At 39.0% G+C, this 22,932-nt stretch overlaps 1 pseudogene; it reads right to left on the bottom strand.

The window, feature by feature from the left end:
* Positions 1-9,813: 9,813 nt before the first annotated feature.
* LOC113927675 lies at positions 9,814-10,854 on the bottom strand (annotated as a pseudogene).
* Between the last annotated feature and the right edge of the window lie 12,078 nt (positions 10,855-22,932).

The following is a 22,932-nucleotide window of genomic DNA, read 5'->3' as shown; positions in this document are numbered from 1 at the left end:
TAAACTTTGTGCTATTTGAGTACTGCCCCAGTAATTTTTCTCTCATGAGCTTTTGATCTTGCCAACTGTGTTTTGCTTTCTACAGTCCGTTTTTATATTATAAACCTTGAGGTAGGCAAGACATCATTACAGATATTGTCTCCTTTCTGGGAAGGTTAAAAAAAAAGTTGATATTAATTGGAAATAATTGGAAAATAGTTGGAAAAAAGGGAATCTGTATCTCCAAATGGACTTCTGAAAAAATTTCTGAAAGAATCTGGGTTACATCCACCTACCCCCTGACGACAGCTAATCCTGGTGAGTGTGGTGGCTGGGTTAGCCCAGTTTATTCTCATATGCCCAGAGACTAAATGACGTGACCAAAAAGAAAAAGAGTGTACAACTGTAGCCAACCCCATAAATGAAAATGTCTAACTGAATGCCGGGAAGAAAACAATATTGCCATTCGTTCAGAAAATATTGAGGACCTACCGTGTGTCAAGCATTGCCTAGAAATGAACTGAATAGATAAAATCCTGCCCTGCTGAGGTTTTCATGTTGATGGGCTCCCTTTTACTACCCAATTATTACTAGAACTCTGAGGAAAGAATGGGAGTAAGTGAGGCGGAAATCCAGTGGGTCTGAACCTGCCAGAGGGCCCTGGAACTGGGAGGGAAAAACGAGAAGGAAACGTAACATCCTAGGAAAGTCTGCAGGCTGATCCTACATTGGCTGGCTACTTGGGCAGAGTTACTTGTAATTTACCAAGCACAAGAGACCATTTATGAGGCCCAAGGGATGAAAGTAATTTCCTGCCAGTACCTCCACCCTCCCGTTCCTCACAAAAATAAAAAGGAAGTGGTCCCTCTTTCCCAAGAGCCTTCACAGTGATGGGAGTTTAGGGTAATTGCAGTGGGAGGTACTTGAAAGGAGGTATCAGAAGATTTGGGTTCTAGTGTAGATTTTATTGCTAACTAACCATTTACTGGTGTGTAAAATGAAAAGTTTAACTTACATAATCACTCAGGTCTCTCAGTCTAAATTGTTTATGGTTGTTAGCTCACTGGAAGCAGGAAGAAAGAGGATCCCTAGTTTGTGTACATACATTCTTTGATCCAGACTCAAATCTTTACATAATGGTTACCAAGAGAATGAACAAATAGGGCATGGGAAGTCCTATGTATAATAGAATGCCTGATATTCCTATATATAGGAATACATGTAAGAATATAAGTTGAAATACCTCAACTTAAGTTTTATTATTAATACTGAAAGTTCAAAATGTGAAAAGTCAAATTAATTTCTTAATCTAAAACCAACCCACCAATGACCAATTTTTCTCCCATGTAACAACTATATTTTCTTTGCCTATTGAAACTGTCCTTGTCTTGGGCTGTAGCTGAAATATTAACTTTCCTATGAAGTTCCTAATATCCTCAGTCAGAATGAATTTTTACTTCTGTCTTCTCTCAGCACTTGCTTATCCCTCTACTGAATTACCTGGCATAGTCTGGCTGGTATTACTTCAGGCATGTGTGTATGTGTGCCTATCCACACACGTATCTCCTGCAAACAGACTGTGAGTTCTTTGAGGGTAAGACTTCTACCTTACTTACCCTTCTGTTCAAACAACTAACACAATAGCTTGCATAAAATAAATGCCCAATAAGTGTTCGTTGGATTGCATTTCTCTGTCCTCTGACACATTATGCCAACTGTTGTGGCTCTTGCAACTTCTCAACTTCCTCAGTTCTGGGAAACTCAGCCAATAGAGCTTTAAAACCCACAGATTGCAGAAAGAAGATAAGACAAAACACACAGATTGCCTGAGTCTTGAAAAGGACATATTACAGATGGAACTGACATTGGCAAAACACCAAAATATATGAAAATGTAGTAGAATGGATTAATTCTGCACAGTAAATAAACAACATTAATTAACATTCCCAGTTAGTCATAGAACTATTACTGTTGGCCCAGGCAGGGATAGAGCCCTGCAGGCTCCTCTGGTCATAGAGTAGGACCATTCAACCAGGAAGACCCAGATAGGGCTATCCCGAAAGTGTGATTTGACCTGAAACTACTCAGTTTACAGAATAGACAGATCGAACCCCATTTGCAAGAGTTCCAGTTTCTTGTCTTGAGAGGAAATGTTCTCTGTTTGTTTGTGTTTATTTATATTTTTTGTTGGGGGTGCAGAAGAAGGGCAATGGTAGGAAATAGATTTTATCACCAAGCATCACACATGGTCTTTGCTTAGGAAAGACAGCCAAGCCAGAATGTGCTCTTTGTGTTGGATCCACCATTTATCTTTCGATCACTGGGACTCATTTCTTAGTAAATGGTCTTTGGGATAAATTCTCAGGTTGTTGTGAACCACTTTGGTAGTCTTTTTTAGGGGGATGGTGCGGAGAGGGCGGTTGATGCTAAGTGAAGAGAGAAGGTTGAGATGAGAAAAAAATAATTTTTGTCTTCAAAGTTGGTTGTAGTCCAGAAAAAGACTGATATGTCCACACTAGTAAGGGAAGTGGTTTGTGTGGGCAGAGTGTGGAATTTAGGCAATTTCTAACTTCTACATTTATGACATTCAAAGTTCTTTTCCGTTCAGATATTTGCTTTATCAGCCTTTACTAATGGGCTCCCCCAAAGCAGGTGTAACAACCACACATATGACAAGGTTATTGCCTTTAAAGAGTTTATAAGCATCTTGTGGAGAAATCATTGACCCCATGAAACAGAAATAATTTAAAATAGTCTTCAGTGCTTTGTTATAGGATATTAATACTAAGTGTAATAGAATTTCATATATAAAGAAAAACTTGGTGTTGACTTGAGTAATTAGAGATGTCATGGAGGAACTAGGACTTGAGGTAGACTTTGAAGAAAGTAAAAGTTTATGGAGGGGAGAGAATTCTAAGAGATATTTCACCCACTAGCATCACAATTACATTGCACAAAATCTTTTCTGTGATCATTGGTTCTTAAGAATGTGATCATTGGTTCTTAAGAAACCTTGTGTATTCACAAATGTTTTTATAAACTACTGATTTCAATGGGGTGGTTGAGTACAGTGAGTTAGAAACTACAGAGTTTCAGAAGCTCATTAAAAAGTTATTTTTCCTGCAGAAAATTCAATTACAAGTTTTATACATGTGCATTTTGCTATAAAGCAAAAACAATAAAGTGGTTAATCAAACCTTAGAAAACAATAATCAAACGTTACAGAGAATAATAAAAATAACACTTAAAGACCAGAACAAAATCAATGAATTATCAACTCTTATTTATAATCTGTTTTGGGGTTTTTTTTTGGTAAAATTCTAAATTGAAATAACATTTTTTAAAGCACAAAATGAAAGAAAAGCAAAGTAGCATAACTCCCATGCCTCAGCTAGTTTGTAGTCCCGCAAACAAAGTAGCTGCATGTTCCTGGGCAGCTCTTTTCTCAGGCACACAGTACCAATATCTGATCAAGCTCACATTCTTTTTTTAATTTAATTTAATTTAATTTAATTTAATTTAATTTAATTTAATTAATTTTTTAAAAGATTTTATTTATTTATTTGATAGAGAGAGACACAGCCAGAGAGGGAACACAAGCAGGGGGAGTGGGAGAGGGAGAGGCAGGCTTCCTGCTGAGCAGGGAGCCCAATGCGGGACTTGACCCCAGGACCCTGGGATCATGACCTGAGCCAAAAGCAGACGCTTAACGACTGAGCCATCCAGGCACCCCTCAAGCTCGTATTCTAACCAACAGGTGTGAATGCAATGAATGCAATGAAACAATGGAATTGTATCCAATTCTCATTTTGAAAATTTAAGCTGTAAGAGAAATGCCATGTTTGAATAGCAACCATACCCTTACCAGATTTCTAAGTGCTTTCAAGCATGTCATCTTGTTGGATCCCCACTCACACTGTCTGCCTGTGGTAGGTAGACTTCTATGATGGCCCCCCAATGATCCCTGCCTACTGGTATACACATCTTCTGTAATCCCCTCCTCATGAATGTGGACTGGACCTATGGACTTGCCTCTAACCAATAAAATAGGGCAAAAGCAGTAGGATATCACTTTTGTGATTAGATTACAAAAGATTGTGACTTTTGTCTTGCTGGCAGCCTCTCTCACTGGCTTTAAAGCTAGCTGCCATGTTGGACAGGCCACATGGCAAGGGACAGAGGGCCGTCTTTGACCAATAGCCAGTGAGGAACTGAGGTCCTCAGTCCCATACCTAGAGAAGAACCGAATTCTTCCAACAACGATGTAAGTGAACTTGGAAATGAGTCTTTCCCCAGTTGAGCCTTCAGATAGCCTTGACTGCAGCCAGTGAGAGACCCAGAAGACTCAGACACCTATCTCTTCATTCCAGGGGAAACTGCTCTTATAAACCCATGTTGTTTAAGCTGCCAAGTGTTGGAGTTATTTGTTATACAGTGTAGGGAAGGAAAAACTTAACTCTTCTTTCACTTCACTCCTAAGTTTTCCAGCTGGGACTCTGTAAGTGAGACTGACAAAAAACAGATTAACAAGAAAAAACCAAACAGAAATTTATTAATATGTGCACTAAATTTGTACACTGGAGAACTCAGTGATGAACAATTCAAAGGGTGGTTAGAACTTGGGCTTCTACGGGGTAAATACCCAGTAGTGCAATTGCTGGGTCGTATTAAAAAAAAAAAAAAAAAAAAGAACTTGGGCTTCTATAGAATCTTAGCCAAGAACAATAGTTTTTTAGAGAAGTGACGAGACAAAGGAAAAGGACTTTGAGCTTCCGGGGTTGACAGATTGTGGGCAGGCAAATCATGATAGATAAGGGCAAGGTGGTAAGGTTTTTTATGTAGATTTCTCTGGTGCCTGATAAGGGCCTAGAGTTGTCGCTGCTGATTGATTTCTGTTCTTCCTAGTAGAGAGGGGAGGAGGAGGGGAGCCTTCATAAATTTATTTCCTTCTTTTAGGCAAATAGAGGGCAGAGAGATTTTCTTGTATCTGCTTCTTCTCAATTGCCTTCAGCTCAAAGTAATCCTTAGGCTAAAGTGAAGTATTTTGGGGTGGCAGATTCTGCTACCCTTCACCAGCAACAGATAATATTCTCCCCAGATAATATTCTCTGGGATATGGTAGGGTTTGGTTATATCTCCACTTTACAACCTGACAAGTATGGCTCAGAGACATTGGGTAACTAGTGTTCAGTAAGTAGTACAGAGTGGCCAAGCCAGAATGATTGTGATTCTCAGCCAGGCAGAGTGGCACTGATCCCTCACACTAGTGCTCTTGCACACACGTGTGGCACATATGGACTGTATGATAATGTCAGTCTCTCTTGTCAGTTTTCTTTCCTCTTTATCCAGTAGTGCCCATTACCTTTGTCACTACATTACATCATCATTGCATTAGGAATCTATACTGTGAGGAGTACTGGAAGATTCTGGGATGCTGTATTTGGATCACGTTCACCTCACTGTGTTTGGTGATAGCTAAGCACCACGTATTTGTGCTCTCAGGAGACAGTGGTGGGGGGGAATGGGGGTGTTGAGATCATAGATTCTGGAATCAGGAATGCTTAGATTCAAATCTATGCCATTTAATGGCCATTTGTAATGTTACCAAATGCCTCTCTACATCAGTTTCTACATCTAAAAAACAGAAGTAATAAAAATCTCCATCTGGAAGTATTATGAAGATTACATCAGGTAACACATAAAGCCCTGATACATAAATACTCAAATGTCAGTTTCCCCTTGAGCTTGTCTATCCTTCATGTAGCCAAAGGTATCCATGCATCTTGTTATTCTGAGAAATGCTTGCATATTGGGAAATCTTGAGCATTTTAAAAGTTATAATTTAAAATTTTTTAACTTACAGCCCTTCTAAATTCATCTTTGTTCCCAAGTAATAATTTCTCAAAGCAGTTGAAACTGAATATATATCTGTTGGGCAAAATATCTCTAATATTCAATTGTAAATCCTATGGAAAATGAAGATCTTGCTATAAATAAGAGTATAGAATGCACTAAGAATGTGGGCTCTGAAATCTTTCCTCTGCCAAATTCTAACCTGTGACTTTGAGTTTTGTCATCTGAAAAATGAATAAAATAATGGTACTTATTCATAGTGGAGTGTAGTGAGGATTGAATGAATTCAACTTTGTTATGTGTTATTAAAAAAACAAAGTTTAAATGATCTTATTAACTTTACTCAACGATTCATGAATTGGGCAGCATCCAATCTAGCAGATAGAAAGGCGCTGAAAAGCGATACAGAGTGAAAGAATTTTACAAGCAGGAGGGCTCGAACAGGAAGTTATACTAGGCAATAAAGTGGATTGGTTATTGCAAGGTTACCTTCCTTTAGGGGATTGCCAGGGGTCTATCAGGCAGACTACCTACCAAATGCTGATCCAATGATTCCTGGTGGACTGGCTTAAGATTCCATTTCTGGAACAGCTGAAACTCTGATTAAGTCTCAGTTGGGTGATGTGCAGCTTAGCATAAGCAACTCCATTTTGGGTCTGTTGTCTTATTTTGAACAGTGCTCAGTACAGGATCTTCAGCAGAAGGATCACTTTCTGATTAGGGCTAGTCGGTTTTACTGAGAATTTTGGAGGACCAGAATAAACAGGTTAACTTCTGATACTATCTAAGGTGAAAGTCCAAAAAAAGCACACTTGTGAAGAGAAGTTTTGTTTTACAAGATGTATTCAGGGTGTATACTTTACCATTTTGCAAGGAGGCACATTAAATCCATCTAGGCAGACTTTAATGGGTCTTGCTCAAAGCAAGAGACTAGTTAGACATTAAGGCCCTGATGAAATCATACCTTATTTTGAATAGATTTAAGTATTGGATGCCTGGGTGGCTTAGTCGGTTAAGTGTCTGCCTTTGGCTTAGGTCATGATACCGGGGTCCTGGGATCAAGTCTCCCGTCAGGCTCCGTGCTCAGCCAGGAGCCTGCTTCTCCCTCTGCCTGCCGCTCCCCCGGCTTGTGCTCTCTCTCTCTCTCTGTCTCTGTCTCTGTCAAATAAATAAATAAAATCTTAAAAAAAAAAAAAGAATTGAATTATTGAATTATTCAAAACCCTTGTCTGTGAACTTCTAATCCCTATATAACCAACCAAACTGTCCGAAAACATGGTTTTAAAGTCCAGTTTGTTAAAGGTGGCTCTTTTTCAGATTTCCTTGCTTTCTGAGAGACAAGATAGAAACTCTGGTCAGGATATTTCTTTTGTCATGGGGGAGAAGTATTGAGTTACTCACGTTGATCCCACTAACATGACTCTGTAGCCCTCAGGAAGGAATCCTGTAGCTTTTCCTGAGATATAGGGCCCGCCGGGAGCGGGGAGTAAAAAGTAAGTCTGTCGCTCAGCCTCCTTTGTCAACCGCCAGCCTCTGGCCTTGGGAACTACCCGGCAGCAGTTTGCAAATGTATGTGCTTGGCGGAAGCCTGCCGTTCCCTTTGTCCTTGAGCCACAGGTGGCCTGATAGAGAAGCCGGAGTGTGTCATCCCTGACTACTCTAGTTTCCAAGCAGGAACCTGATGGGTAACTTTTCAAAGAGTATCTAATGGAACATTCGGAATTTAACCTATTCTTCTTCTAGGTACGAAGAACTAGTTCTACATGCTTTCCTGCAAACTTACTGCTCAAACAGCCAAGTGGAAACACAGGTTGTTGTTGTTGTTGTTGTTTTTTTTTTTTTAGTTGAAGTGCAGTTGGCATCCCATATTATATTAGTTTCAGGTGTGAAACATGATACATTTATATACATTAGGAAGTGATCATTTAGCTACCATCCGTCACCCTACACAGTTGCTGCAATATTCTTTGTTATATTCTCTATGCCATATATTATATCCCCGTGACATTTATTTTATTTCATAACTGGAAGTTTGTTTGTACCTTTGAATCTCCTTTCCCTATTTCGCCCATCTCCCCATCCCCTTCCCCTCTGGCAACTGCCAGATTGTTCTCTGTATCTATGAGTCAGTTTCTATTTTGTTTTTTAGATTCCACATATAAGTAAAGTCATATAGTATTTGTCTTTCTTTGACTTATTCCACTCAGCATAATATCTTCTAGGTCCATCCATGTTGTTGCAACTGGCAATATTTCATTCTTTTTTATGGCTGAGCAATACTCCTGTGTGTGTGTGTGTGTGTGTGTGTATGTGTGTGTGTGTGTGTCTGTATACCACATCTATTAATGGACAATTAGGTTTGCTTCCATAGCTTGGTTATTGTAAATCATGCTGCAATGAACATAGGAGTGTTTTGAATTTTGAATTCAAATTGAACACTAATTTTGAATTAGTGTTTTCTTTTTTTTCAGGTAAATACTCAGAAATGGAATTGCTGAATCATATGCTAATTCTGCTTTTACTTTTTTGAGGAACTTCTATACTGTTTTCCATAGTGGCTGCCCCAGTTTGCATTCCCACCAACGGGGCATGAGGGCTTCCTTTTCTCTACACCCTCATCAACACATTATTTTCTGTCTTTTTGAGCCTAGCCATTCTGACAGGTGTGAGATGATATCTCGTTGTGGTTTTGATTTGCATTTCCCTGATGATGAGTGATGTTGAGCATCTTTTCGTGTGTGTATTGGCCTTCTGTATGTTTTCTTTGGAGAAATGTCTGTCTAGGTCCTCTGCCCACTTTTTAATCAGATTGGGTTTTTTTTGTTGTTGTTATTTTTTATTTTTTGATATGGAGTTGTGTGAGTTCTTTATGCATTTTGGATATTTTTTAAAAGATTTTATTTGACAGAGAGAGACACAGCGAGAGAGGGAACACAAGCAGGGGGAGTGGGAGAGGGAGAAGCAGGCTTCCCGCTGAGCAGGGAGCCCGATGTGGGGCTCGATGTGGGGCTCGATCCAAGGACCCTGGGATCATGACCTGAGCTGAAGACAGACGCTTAACCACTGAGCTACCCAGGCGCCCTATATTTTGGATATTAACCCCTTATCAGTTATATCATTTGCAAATATCCTCTCCTATTCCATAGGCTGCCTTTTCATTTTTCGATGGTTTACTTTGCTGGAAACAGATGTCTGACCAGTTTTGAAGGCTGAGCTTCTGCAGAGCGTGGACAGGAGTTTCTAATCCCCTTTCATTCCTCTTTGCTGGCTTACTCCAAACCCTTCGGAAAGTGATCAGATCAACACTATCACTTTTACTCTTATCCTCATGACTAGAATTTTTTCCTTTTTTATGCAAAATTCAGATTTTATTTTTACTTGTTCTTACATTGGTGGGAGCTAATATCAGGAACTTATAGGCAAACAAGAACTTTTGTTTTCTACCTCTTAGCTGAACAAAATTACACACAATGTGGCATTATCACTAGTCAAGACTTGCTTTTTTACATTTTATACAAGAATACAATATCCTTTTTTGAACAAAATGCCCAGATTACTAAGGAAACCATCTTTGGAGGAAGTGTTTAATAAGCATGTTTTGTTTAAGTAAATCCTCCAGGAGGAAATGGGAGAATTCACTGCCTTTACTTAGAAGAAGGCTGCGTGGGCGCCTGGGTGGCTCAGTCGGTTAAGCCGCTGCCTTCAGCTCAGGTCATGATCCCCAGGTCCTGGGATCGAGGCCCATGTCCGGCTCCCTGCTCAGGGGAGAGCCTGCTTTTCCCTCTCTCTCTGCCTGCTGCTCTGCCTACTTGTGCTCTCTCTCTGTCTCTCTTGTCAAATAAATAAATAAAATCTTAAAAAAAAAAAGAAGAAGGCTGCATAAGTAGTTATCTGTCAAATTTATCTATGCAGTTCACCAACATTTCTTCATTGGAAACATCAATATTTCCATATCACAGTTCCCAAAATGACTTTGAAGTCTTAAAATTCTGTGTCTCCTTTGGCTTGTTTCTCTCTGGATTCCACCCAGGCTTTATTAATGGTTCCCTTCATATCATCATCTCCATTAATTTTCTTTAGAACATTCATCGATCCCTCACTAGGATCTGTTTCAGTGTCATAAGAGGGCTTTTCTTTCTCTTTGCCTTCTTTTTCAACCTGAGTCAGGTAATCCCAACTCCTGTTTTCTGCTTCCTTTCTACATAAGGTAAGAACTGTATCTGTCTTGACTTTTTTTGAACAGCCTTCCACAGAGATGGGTTTTAAGAGATTGTTCACAATCATGGAGTAACTCTTCTCATTTAGATTCTTTACCAAAAGATCAAATGACCTCTCTGTGAAATGCACCTGCACATTCTCAGTGGGTAATGTAGATTTTCACAAATTTATCTGACTGATCCCATCCGTAATTACTGATTTTCCCTGTATATCCTGTTGTAATGGGAGCAACCACAGCAGCTGGGTTTTCACTGTCAAGAAGTTCTGCTTTTCTCTGCTGCATCTTGTTCTTGATTTCTGTCTCGGTCTTGGATTTTTCATCTGTAGGGGCATCACGTACTCTTTTTCTTTTTGTTTTCTTTCTTTCTTTCTTTCTTTCTTTCTTTCTTTCTTTCTTTCTTTCTTTCTTTCTTTCTTTCTTTCTTTCTTTCCTTCTTTCTTTCTTTCTTCTTCTTTCTTTCTTTCTTTCTTTCTTTCTTTCTTTCTTTCTTTCTTTCTTTCTTCTTTCTCTTTCTTTCTCTTTCTTTCTTTCCTTTCTTTCTTTCTTTCTTTCTTTCTTTCTTTCTCTTTCTTTCTTTCTCTCTTTCTTTCTTTCTTTCTTTCTTTCTTTCTTTCTTTCTTTCTTCTTTCTTTCTTTCTCTTTCTTTCTTTCTTTCTTCTTCTTTCTTTCTTTCTTTCTTCCTTCCTTTTTTCTTTTCTTTTCTTTTCTTTTCTTTTTTTACGTACTCTTTTTCTAGTGGCCTTTTCTAGCAGCACCTTCACCTCTTCTAGATCTTTCTGTAGCTCTTCCAAGGCTGAAGCCATGGTTGGGCTGATCAGACAAGGCCTGAGCTGCAGCCACGCAGGGGAGAGAACAGGAAACACGGCACCGAATGGGGAGGGCAGGGGGGAGGGGGTTGCAGACCCCACCCGCACGAGTCGCAGCGCCCCAAACCTGCTCTCACACCTGACCCAGCGCGAGACCCGGCCGGCCTCCGGCACGCGGCACCTCTGACTAGAAATTTTTCTGCCAAATTGCTTCACAAGTGTGTTTCTCTTAGTCTAAGAGCTTAGGAAGCACACCCATGGAAAAAGAGATAAAACTATTTCCCATCCATGGGTCCAGTTTCATGCTATGGGATGCCATCTTTAACAACGCACGATCCCCAGAAAAGTCATGTTGGGGGAGCTCATTCTATTTCTACTTTGTTTTGGACTCAGTTTTGGGTAAAACTCCTTTCTTCTCCACCCCTCATTGAGGCAGGCAGTATAAGGGTTCACCAATCTCTGACTATTTTCTAATCTGGGCATAATGAAAAGATGTACTTTCCTACCTGCTTGAGTGTAGGTTTGGTCTTATAATTCACTTAGCCCAATGAAATAGGAATGGAAGTGATGTGTGTAGAAAGTGCTGGGAGGAAAACATTTCCTCTGTCACCTTAGGTTCTGAAGGTTGGGGACCTGCAAATTAACTGACCGCAGACCAGGAGAAAAGACAGAGTTTATTCACACCTGCATGAATACACAGGCAGGAGTCAATACTCAGTCACTTACTGAATAGCCAGAGGCAAATATTTATATACCAACCTAAAGAAGTGTGTGTATGGGGAGGTTAGAACTCCAGTGGGAAAGTAGGAAAGACTCTTGGGCTTTTCAATGCCACTGGGAAGCTGAAATGACACTTCCCAGCGCTAAAGGTCACTCTTCTTCCAAACAGAAAACTCCCTTGGGGTGGATGGCAGCTGTATTTTGGGGAATATCTGCTTAAGTGTAGGCAATGTTTCTTTCTGTGGCTGCTGATTGTTCAGATGGGTTTCATTTAAAAGTAATTTTAGTCCCTTCAAAAGCACCTAATTGCCAGTGCAAAACTCTCCATGCCCACCCCCCACACCCCCCCCCCCCGGCCATCTGGACTGTGGGAGTGCATACTTGGGATGCAGGTGCACAGCTGAGCCATCCTAAAGGCACAGGAACCCTGGAGAACAGGGGCTGCAGTAGACTCTATGTGGGCCAAAACCCCCCAAAAACAAAAACAAATAAACTTGGGTTAGTTTAAGCCACTGGAATGTGTCCTTTGCAACTTCTTTGAACATACCTACCAATGAAAAGTTAGTTCTTAAAGTTTCCAGTAAATTTAGTCTTATAATTCAATTTCATACTTTCCAGATTTTAAGAAAAAGTTCTTAGTAGCTATATGGCTAATGCTCTTCTTGATCATGGATCTTTCTCAATCCAAAAGAGTCAAAATTTAAAAGAAATGTTATCATGTAAATAAGATAAACTCGTTTTCTTCAGAAATTGTGAGAGGTTCCTATGTATTTTTAAGTTTGTTCTTAAATTGTGTATTTAACAAGTGATTTGTTCAGGTGTGGATGTAACAAATCCTTATTCTACAGGTAGCCTTTTTCTGCTATTACATGAACTGGATGGAAAAAGCGCACCCTGTCTGAAATAGGGCTTGCTATTTGACCACTAGAGAGGTTTGTTCTTTAGTCTTTGCTCCTCTGAGACTTGTGTTCAGTTGCGAATGTGCTCAGTGTGACTGCATCATTCATTCGTTCATTCCACAAATAGTTCTGTAAATGCTCACTATGCACCAGGCATTGCATTAGGTTATTGGTTACTTGTGACTAATAAGACAAACCCTCTGACCTCCAGTCACTCAAAATTTAGGCAGAGAAACTGTCATGTAGACTGGTAATAATAATGCAAGGTGGGTGGTAAGCCTGCTGACAGTAGTTTGTACATGGTTTGTGGAAGAACACAGAATTAACAACTATCATCATCTCAGGTACATGTGTGAGGGAATAAACAAAGATGCCTTCTTAGAGCACATGAGACCTAGCTGGGAAAAAAAAAAATGAATCCATCAGTTAAGAGAGGAGGGCTGGGGCTGTGTAGGCAGGGGAAACTCTTCGGCCATTATGGATACCCGATTAGTCTGGGTACAAGATTGTGGGATGAGGTAAGCACATTAATAAGGGCAGAAGGAATGATGAGGGCAGAAGTAAGATAGCGGAGAGACAGATTTTGCTTACTCCATAAACCGTCAAAGATCCAGAAAGGATCAAGCAGAATGGTAGGTAATTTGTATGCATTCTGGGTGGTAGTAGGGACAGGAGAAGGCTGGGGAAAAGAGTAGATAACCCTTCAGGGTTATCTTGGCTCTTCTGAGTAATTAGAGCAACGTCTACTGTCATTTTTAGTGGGCTGATGGTTGGTCTCTGGGGTCAGTAGCATTGGTAGCCTTTTCCAGGCTTCTGTGGTTTGGAGGATCATAGTTAGAACTTAATTACTGAACTTAAGTAATTAAGAACTTTATTACTACAAATTGATTCACTCACCAAAGCTACCTGGCCATACCAGGGTGTTGCTGGCAAATGGCTGTGGTCCCATGAGTCTGGCAGTAAAAGCGCATCAGGAGAGAATTCTCTGAGGATCTCTTGTGTTCCTTGTGACTTGTGAGCCGAGGCACTGACGGCTCTTGTTCTTGGTCTGGACTGTCTTTTCAAGGATGTTTGCATAGGGAATAGCCTTGGAAGATGGCCACAGTGTCTCTCCTGAGCTGAGGGCAGATTTGTGTGCTGTCCCTTAAAAATAACATCTCTCTCTGGGGCAAAGATTGGGCAGGTTTGCTTAAAACAAAAAAAAAGAAAAAAGAAAAAAAAAAAAAGAAAGAAAAGAAAAGGGTTTCCTGAGCTTGGAACTCTTTAGCTGTGCTGCAAACCCGCTCCATGGGCAACATGCCCCCAAGCTATCTTCATTTATCATGCCAGCAAGACTTAGGAGATTAGAGGATTGATGTGAACATGAAAATTCATGCTGCCTGTTGTGCCAGCAAGAATAGAGTCCTTTGTCTCTAAGCCGAGTCTCATGTCTTTACCGTCATACATGAAACTGTGGCAGCCAAGATAGTGCATGTGGGGTAAAAATCTCAGACTCTTTACAGTTCTTGACACATAGGATATGGGGGTGGGAGCCAAACTGCAGCAGGATCACCATAAGGGTGCCTTCGACCAATACACCTGCAGTTAGGCATTGTCTGGGCGGATGGGCTTACTGGTTTCCCCACTGCCCGATATATATGGATAACAAACCTGACAAGCTTCTATCACTTCAATCACTCAGAAAATCAGTGTTCATGGGAATGATTATATGGGCTATTATGATTTTGCAAGTAGGTACAAGTTATGAAACTTGAGGATTATATTCTATGTCCAAATTCTTTTTGGACTCAATTTTTCATCCATTTCTGCTCAAAATTTAGATGAGCAGATAAAGAAATATTAATAAAAATTAAAAATTAAGATATAAGTAAATTTGCCGTTTTGGTTTTCATATTACAGAGGTGAAAGAATAGATTGAATTGAGCATGGGCTGGAGATCTGTGAAAAGTAGATTTCCCTTTAACATTAATATTCATTAAAATATACCAAGGAAAATATGCAACAATGGAACGTATGAGACTTCCTTTGTGTTGCTACACTTTTCCTTGGGAGAAATTCCAGGCCTATGAGAGAGAATGAAATAAACTTTAGTTAGTTTATTGGAGGGGCATCAACATATTTGGATAAGGGCACAGATAATGGAGAAAAGCTGCCTGTATTTGAATTTTGGCTCTATCATTTACTAGCTGTGTGTTCTTAAGCAACTTATTTCTCTATGCCTTAGTTCACTCATCTGTAAGATGGGGATAATAGTACATACCCCATAGGGTTTTTGTGAGAAGTGAGTATATACACATAACTGTACTTAGAACAGTGCCTGGCACACGAATGCACTACGAGTGTTTGGTATTATTATACACTTTTATTATTGGTGCATAAACTAAGACCACTGTTTCATATCATAATACTGAGAATAAGACTTCAAATAACCATTGTTTGATTTTTCCCCTCCCATAAAAAAACTGTTAACTTGCTTACAAATAATTACCAGTATGGGATCTCTGGCATATAGCCGATATTCTAATTATTCCATGCTGGGTATGTTGGGCCAAATAGATCAAACAGTAGTTAGTTTTCCTTTATAGAGTTGAGGGTTTTTGACCCTAATAATCTATCACTCAATACATTTTTATTGAGTATCTTTGTGCAAAATTACATTCTGGACATCTTTATTTCAAAAAGATTGTTCCCTATAAACTCTGAGTGTAGCAGAAACTCTCTTTGCTAGCTATGAGGGCATAAAGCACACTTGGTTGATAGTATAAGCAATTATTTCATGGTTCATAATTATAGGTCTTTTGGTCCTGCTCCCCCTATATTTCAGATTACCTACTGCTTTATCTTCAGCTGGTCGATCAAGAGTCAGCATGTTCTTATTTATTTTTGGGATTTGAGGAACTCTGTGATCAGAAACGTTCTTCTTTTTTTTTTTTTTAATTTTATTTTGCAACCTAACTTCCCCTCTTGATCTTATATGGCATAATCTATTTCTAACACTGGCTTCCTTCCCTTCTGCATTATATTGTGTCTGACTCTGCAGGACTATTTACCCAGTAAATGTTGTTCATTGATTGGTAATCTATGATTTCAATTATTCTGGAGCAAATTTAGAACTACTGCATGTATAGAGTCTTGACAACAGCCTGGCATGAAAATACTAAAGGCTACCCTTTAAAAAAATTAATAGATAGATAGATCAGACACTTTGTAAGTAAAATCTCATTTAATAATATGAAATAATACTTAAAGCACCCAGTTGTTAGGATTCAAATAGCTGTAAAAGCAGCTCGATTGTCAAACCCAAGAATTATGAATATTGTGTATGGTGTTTTATGCTGGGGTAGGTCCAAAGTCATATGTACATTGCTTAGCCTAATATTTCCCCTAAGGTAAAGCGTAGCAATTTGGGCCAAACTGGAAGTTTAATTCTGTTGGCACATGAAGCAGGGGTTAAGGCATTAAACATTCAGAATTTATACTCATAAGGAAAAAAAAGGCCACAGGAAATTACATTTCTCAACCATTTTTTGCACATTTTAATTATGTCAAAAATAATCTTAACCACTTTGTTTTCCTTATAGAAAAGAAGTACATAGTGGTTTAAAAAAAGCATATTCTTTCTATCAATATCGATATCAAAGGACATTCTACGCAAGTATCTTTCCTAAAGTTGCCACAGCATCTGTGAGAACTAGGCTGATGTTTATTCTCCAATGTCCTGCGGTACTGCTGAGGTCTGTTTTCTATTTCCAAGAGCTGAGGGGCTTTGAAAAATCGTCTAGTTCCATTTCCTTGTTTTACAGACGGTGAGAAGCTCAGAGAGATAAAATTAACCCGGCCAAAGTCATTGAAAAATAAGAAAGAATCGTGTAAAATCACACTGCTAGAAAAGATTCCTTCATAATTAATTTGAAAATTCCATGTCTAATCTGGAACTAAATATATCCTGTAAAAGAAAATTCCTTGAATACCATGGATAATGCATTCTAATATCTAACAACGTTCTCATCAGAAGTGTCATTCTTGAGTGTAATAACCTCTTTTCATGCAAATTAAGCTTATTTCCCCTTGTTCGATGCTTAATAGAGATGGATGATAGTCACTTTAATATTACAATCACACACATGTGTATTAAAATATTTTTCAGTACTTATTCTCCATTATTTTCTTTGCATGCACTAAAGAATCCAACATCTTTAATTTTTTTAGCTTGTCTTTGCTTCCCTCCTCCAGTTGTTGAGCCAGAAACCTGGATATCATGATTCACTCCTTTATTTTTTTTTCACTTTCACTTCCAATTAATTACTAGGGTCCTTTTGGTTTTATTTCCTACATAGCCCTCGACATCCTGACTTCAGTGTCTCTACTCTAATTTAAGCCACAATCATTTCTCACCTGGATTATCATAGTTGTTTAACAAAATAAGCATTTATTTCTTGCTCACCTTACATGATGACTCCAGGTTGACCTTGGGCTTGTCTAGGATTGGCAGGGCTTCGCGTATCTTCTCATTCTGGGATGCAGGCTGAAGGAGCATCTGGGGTTTGCTAGTCTCACAATTAAGGGCAGAAGCACAAGACGGATAGAGCCATACCATGGCTCTATCCAGATTCTGCTTGGAGGAGGCACACGTCATGTTCATTAAGATTCTGTTGGCCAAAGTGAGTCTCCTGGCTAACTAAGCTCAAAGCCGTTGGGGTCAGGATGCATACTGTGCCTGTATGGCACATTCATAGGTGAATGTGGTAAGGATAGGGACGGAATAAACGATTAATGAATTTGCCAAACTTGGTAACCAGTCTACAGTGGGTTGCTCTCCAGTTCAGCCTCCATGCTATCTATCTCACAAACAGGATCCCACAATACTCAGTAGCCTTGGGATTATTAACAGCTGGGGTGAGGAAAGAATTAGGAACCTCCTCTCTGTATTTATTGAGAGATAAATAGAATTTTCTAGAAGAGGAGAGGAAAAAGAAAGCATCCTTGACCCTGAGAGTTCCAGACAGCAAGCATCTGAACATTCTATTGAGTGACTAGTTTCTTCTTTTTTCTAATGTTGTAGAACTGTGCAGACAGCTCTTTAAAAGGATGTCTCAGTTCTAGGGCAATGATCTGTTTTCTTGCCCATCTCTCCCTTGCCCTGTACAACTGTGAACTTCTTGATGGCAGAAATCATCTCCCTTTCATCTTTGATTATCCAGTTCTTAGCACCATGCCTTGAATATAGTAGGCACTCAAAATGCTTGAGGGCCATGTGCCTATTTTCGAAAAAGTCTGGTTTAGATCATCAGGTCCTCTTGATCATTCTGCTGGTCTGAGACAGATAGACCTTGGTTGGCAAACTGTCATTATCTAAATCCCGTCCCATGCATGCTCTGGAGACACTACTTGTCTAAGCTCTTGTTTAAGTGTCCTTACTAATTTCCTCTCCTCACTTTAAAAATCACTGCTTCTCCAACTCATGTAGGCATTTAAAATGTCAGCATGCTTTCTCAATCTGGCAGCATCTGTGAACCTAAAGGAACTCATTATTCAACCTTTCATACGAATACTTAATATCATGTCTAAACTTGACCTTTTACTTGCACATTAGATACTACTTTAGTCGAGCTTTAGAATTTAATCCGCATGTTCTCCATTTCTTATGAGATAAAAGGTTGAGTCCCTTACTGAGTTTTTCATTCCAAGCCCTTCACGCCCCCTTGCCTTCCTCGCCTGCTCTATACCTCCCTTCACACGCCACAAGCCTCCCCCAATTATGTCTCTTTGCTATTCTGCAAATACATTCCGCTCTTCCACACCTCTGGGCTTCACTTTTGCTGATGCCTTTGCTGGGAAACTCTCTTCCTTTGCCTCTTCTAGGAAAACCCTACTCATATTTCAAGGCTGTACTCTGTGAAGAGGTCGCTAAATCTGCCTCTAGTGCTAGATAGCTGTCAAATGGATCAATGAATCAATGAATGAGTTCTTTCCTTAAGAGCTGAAATTTATTTCATATTAATTTGCAACTTCTATCTTCTATAGGGGTGGTAACTTTATTTTTAAAAATTGTTTTGATTTGGGATTTTGGATTAGTCAATTCTATTTGTCCTTTTTGTATTCTAATTCTTTAGTCACCTTTTTTCAGTATCATAATGAAAATTTAATAATATATTTTTTGTAGATAGTCTTCATTTTTCTCTACATAAGGTTGTCTTAGTTTAACTAGTTTATAAGCTCAGTGTCAGCTGAAGCTCAAGTATTTATCTATTTTTGTACACATTTAGTTTTTGCCTTCTGAAAACTCAAAACCTAAAATGGACATCATTTTTTCTGAAAAGTCTTAATATGATAGATATGCCTGTAATATTGTATGAATTTTAAGGAAATACAGAATGCATCTCACTTTTCAAATTACAGATGGGTTTTCATAAAAAATAAGAGAAAAATACAGAATTATATCTTTTAAGAAGATGGAGTCAGGGGGACCTGGGTGGCTCAGTCGTTAAGCATCTGCCTTCAGTTCAAGTCATGATCCCAGGGTCCTGGGATGGAGCCCCAAGCCTGCTTCGCCCTCTCCCACTCCCCCTGCTTGTGTTCCCTCTCTCGCTGTGTCTCTTTCTGTCAAATAAATAAATAAATAAATAAAATCTTGAAAAAAAAAAAAAGACGATGGAGTAAGAGGAAGAAATCAGTATCTGACTTACACTCCAGCAGAGAGGCTGATGACCCAGTAGCAAAAAGAGAACTTTAGGAAGTCTCAGTTCCAGTAGAGACATCTTATGCCTGAACCCTTGAACCAACCATTTTGGTCTGAATTTTAGCTCCACTCCTTGGCTTAAGCAAGTGACTGAAGCTCCCCAGGCCTCAGTTTCCTAAGCTGTAAGATTGAGGGCAATAACAGTGTGCACACACAGGGTTGTTATGGGGACCAAACGAGTTAATATATATAAAAGACTTAAAACAGTGGGCACATTTAAGTGCTATTAAAGTGTTATTGTTTCTGCTTTGGAATTTCTTCCACTTTTTTGAAAAGTTGAAATAAAAAAATCCTTACTCTCACACTTCTGGGTTTCAACTGGGAAAATAGACAAGAGTATGAGGCCTTGAGATTCAGAATAGATGCAGCTAACCACCCTAGCTTCCCTCCATTCTGTCCCCTCTCCCACCCACAACCATTTGAGGATGCTGCCCTCTGGTGGCCAATCAAAAGGGCTCTATGGCTCAATCAGTTTGACTCCTGCCACAATCTTCTTTGTTAATTTAGCAGAAGTTAGAGTATTTTCCTCTGGGTACTACTTAAAATGTATCTGTTAAATCACAGAATCATATATAGATTTCAAAAATTGGAATGATAATTAAGTATTGTAATTTTCATTTGAATGGTTGGAAACTATTAAAAACTAATGTAAGCAGTTATACAATGCATTGCCTATATATTTTTATTGATGTGCTTGAAAATCAGATAAATAGTAGCCAAGTACCTTGCTTGATCTGAGGATCAAGTACATATCTGTTTGACATTGGTTTAGGCATTCCTTTTAGAAAAAAATAATTGTGAATTCTACTGTAGGTGCTATATTTCACATTAATTATAAGATCTTACATTAAAATTTTATAATTTTGGCAAAATGTTATCCAGAACTGAGGAGACAGAAATTGTACTTATTAAAATTAGAACTTATGCATGCATACCAAGTCTATTCATATTATAGGTTTTGTGTTTTTCTACTATCAAAGCATCTTTCGTCAATGCCTGAACCGCCTAAACCGTATTTCTTCAAGAATCTCATTGTACAGACATTTATTTTCAAATAAAATTAAAACTATTCTTTCCTAATTCTTTCAAAAACTTACATAACTCTGGAATGCAGTTTGATGAAGTCAGCTCACCTCTGCTGGATGAACTGTTATGTAATTCCCAACACCAAAAAAGGAACATCAGAAGATCAGTGACTATTTATTTAGACATTTGTTATCGTTTCTACTTGAGAATAAAGAATGAGTTTGAACTCTAAAAGCTGAGCCTGCAGGAAGCCCCATCAGTCTCTCCACACTTCTGCTGTCATTCCTATTGTAGGGGAAACATTATTCAAACCACAGGCTCCGAACTCCCAGGTAACTGAAGCCAGCAGGAAGCTCTGTTTGATATCAACTATGTTCTTTATCAACGTTTTTGTTGTGATGGGAAGAAATGAACTAACTTTACTTTTATCTTGCCCTGTTTTAACATAACCCAGTAGGTGAATGCTTTATTGGTGTGCCTTGGTGAAGCTCTTGGATACATACTGACTTTGGGGTCATAAATTTTCCATGTAAAAAATTAATGTTTCTTTCATCTATCCATACCAACCAGAAAGTATTACACATTCATATGTTTTTCTTAAAAGTGTATTTAAAATTTTGCTAATAGGACTTACCACACGGAAAACCCAACTTGATTTTTCCAATTAGATCTGGGAGACAGAAGCCTCTTTGCCATCAGACGGAGAACCAGACACAACAATGCGATCCTGAACTTTGGGGTCAACATTGTAGACTCTACTTAACATTTAGTGTCAGTGCTTTTTTTTTTTTTTTTGGTATTAGCAAGACTTGTGTGAGGTAAGAAAATGAAGTATCTTTCTTTGTTTCCTCCACAAGTCGTTGGTTTTCAGTGAGCAAGCTAGAGGTGCTTGTACTATGGAGTTCACTAGCAAATGTACTTCCAAGGCTTGTTTTTGACACACCATTAAACCATATATTACATCTATTCTGTTCTTTGTAGAATGTTATTTATGTAATCCTGTTTGGATTCAGTGTCTGTGTTTGCCAGGGGAGAAGCCAAAAGAAGAAAACATGGAAGCTTTATGCAACACACGGTTTTAGAGCAATCTTAAACTCATGACTTCATCTTTCCCGTGGTGTTCTCTGTGAGGCACGGTCGATTTTGGATGCTGGGCTTGTTCCAGATCTCCAGGTTCCAAATAATCTAGGGAAAGGAATTCAGACTCTAGCAGAAAGAAGAAAACTGACATGAGGAAATTGTACTATTTTATTTTAGCTCAACATTTAAGATTTTATAGTATTTTTCTCAGTTTAAAACTTCTAAATAATTCGAAGACCGATTATTTCCAGATTTTCTTCCTTCCAGTATTAGAGTCATTACATATATTTAAACACTTAATTTTCTCACCCAGAACCATTGCAAACTCACAATTCAGAATTAATGTACCGAGCAAACCTCCACTTGACATTACTGCCAGAATATTTACAGACTATTACCAAAAAGAAATCATTACGAAGAAAGAAGAATGTTTTTCTTATTGGATTTTTCATTTTAAACCAGAGCATCTCAATCTCCGTGCTATTGGCATTTGGGGGATGAATAATTCTTTGTTGAGAGGGGCAGTCTTTTTTTTTTTTTAAAGATTTTTATTTATTTATTTATTGAGAGAGAGAGAGAATGATAGAGAGCATGAGAAGGGGGAGAGTCAGAGGGAGAAGCAGACTCCCCGCTGAGCAAGGAGCCCGATGCAGGACTCGATCCCGGAACTCCAGGATCATGACCTGAGCGGAAGGCAGTCGCTTAACCAACTGAGCCACCCAGGCACCCAAGAGGGGCAGTCTTGTGCATTGTAGAATGTTTAGCAACATCCCTGACCTTTATCCCCAGATGCCAGTAATGTCTCTTCCTCTTCGTTATAACCAAACACGTCTCCAACCATTGCCTGATGTCCTCCTGAGGGACTAAATCCATGCCCTCCTCCAGCAAAACCATTGTTTTAAACCAGTAAACTGTGCTTCCCATTACTTTTCTTCCAACATCTCCAGGAAGGGCATGGCCATTTTGCAGGACTTCCAAGACCAAATGTAAGATATATAGTCACAAGCTATGTGTCTTCGTATTTTTCTACTTCTTTTCCATTGCTCACCTCTCCCTGTAACCTACTTCCCTGTGAATCATACATGTTGTAGCTAAATCTTCATTGTATTACCGTGGCTCTCAGGGGAAGAACAAAGCCCCAATGGGACAATGTAAAGAATATAGCTGGAGAGCCCAACAGACCTATGTGTGCTATCTGATTACTCTCTGTGAGCCTAAATTAGTTTGTCCTGAAAAGGATGACCACTTGCTTCACAGGTGTTATAGAACTGCAAAAGAAACAGGACTAAAAGGGAATTAATTTGTAGGTCACTTTCTTTTAGACAGGCACGAAGTAAGGGCTGTATTTAGATGATCTCACTATGTATTTCCAACACTGGGATCCCCATTGTGTATGTAAAATAAATATAGATAATTTTCACAAAATAACTTTCAGAAGGTCACACAGATGTTAAGTAGAGAAGCCAGCTGAGTTTTCAAAGTACCTAACACACTCCACAAGCAGTTCCCAAAACAAGGGAGGTTCTCAGATATTTATCCACTTGGCTTAAGGAGGGCCAACACACAGTCTGTTGAAGTTCTATTCCATCAAAAGACGTATCTAACAAAATA

This window comes from Zalophus californianus, chromosome 7, assembly GCF_009762305.2.
Source record: "Zalophus californianus isolate mZalCal1 chromosome 7, mZalCal1.pri.v2, whole genome shotgun sequence".
In the NCBI taxonomy this organism is placed as follows: Eukaryota; Metazoa; Chordata; class Mammalia; order Carnivora; family Otariidae; genus Zalophus; species Zalophus californianus.
The sequence above is the reverse complement of the archived record's forward strand: the minus strand, read 5'-3'. Positions and strand labels throughout refer to the sequence as shown.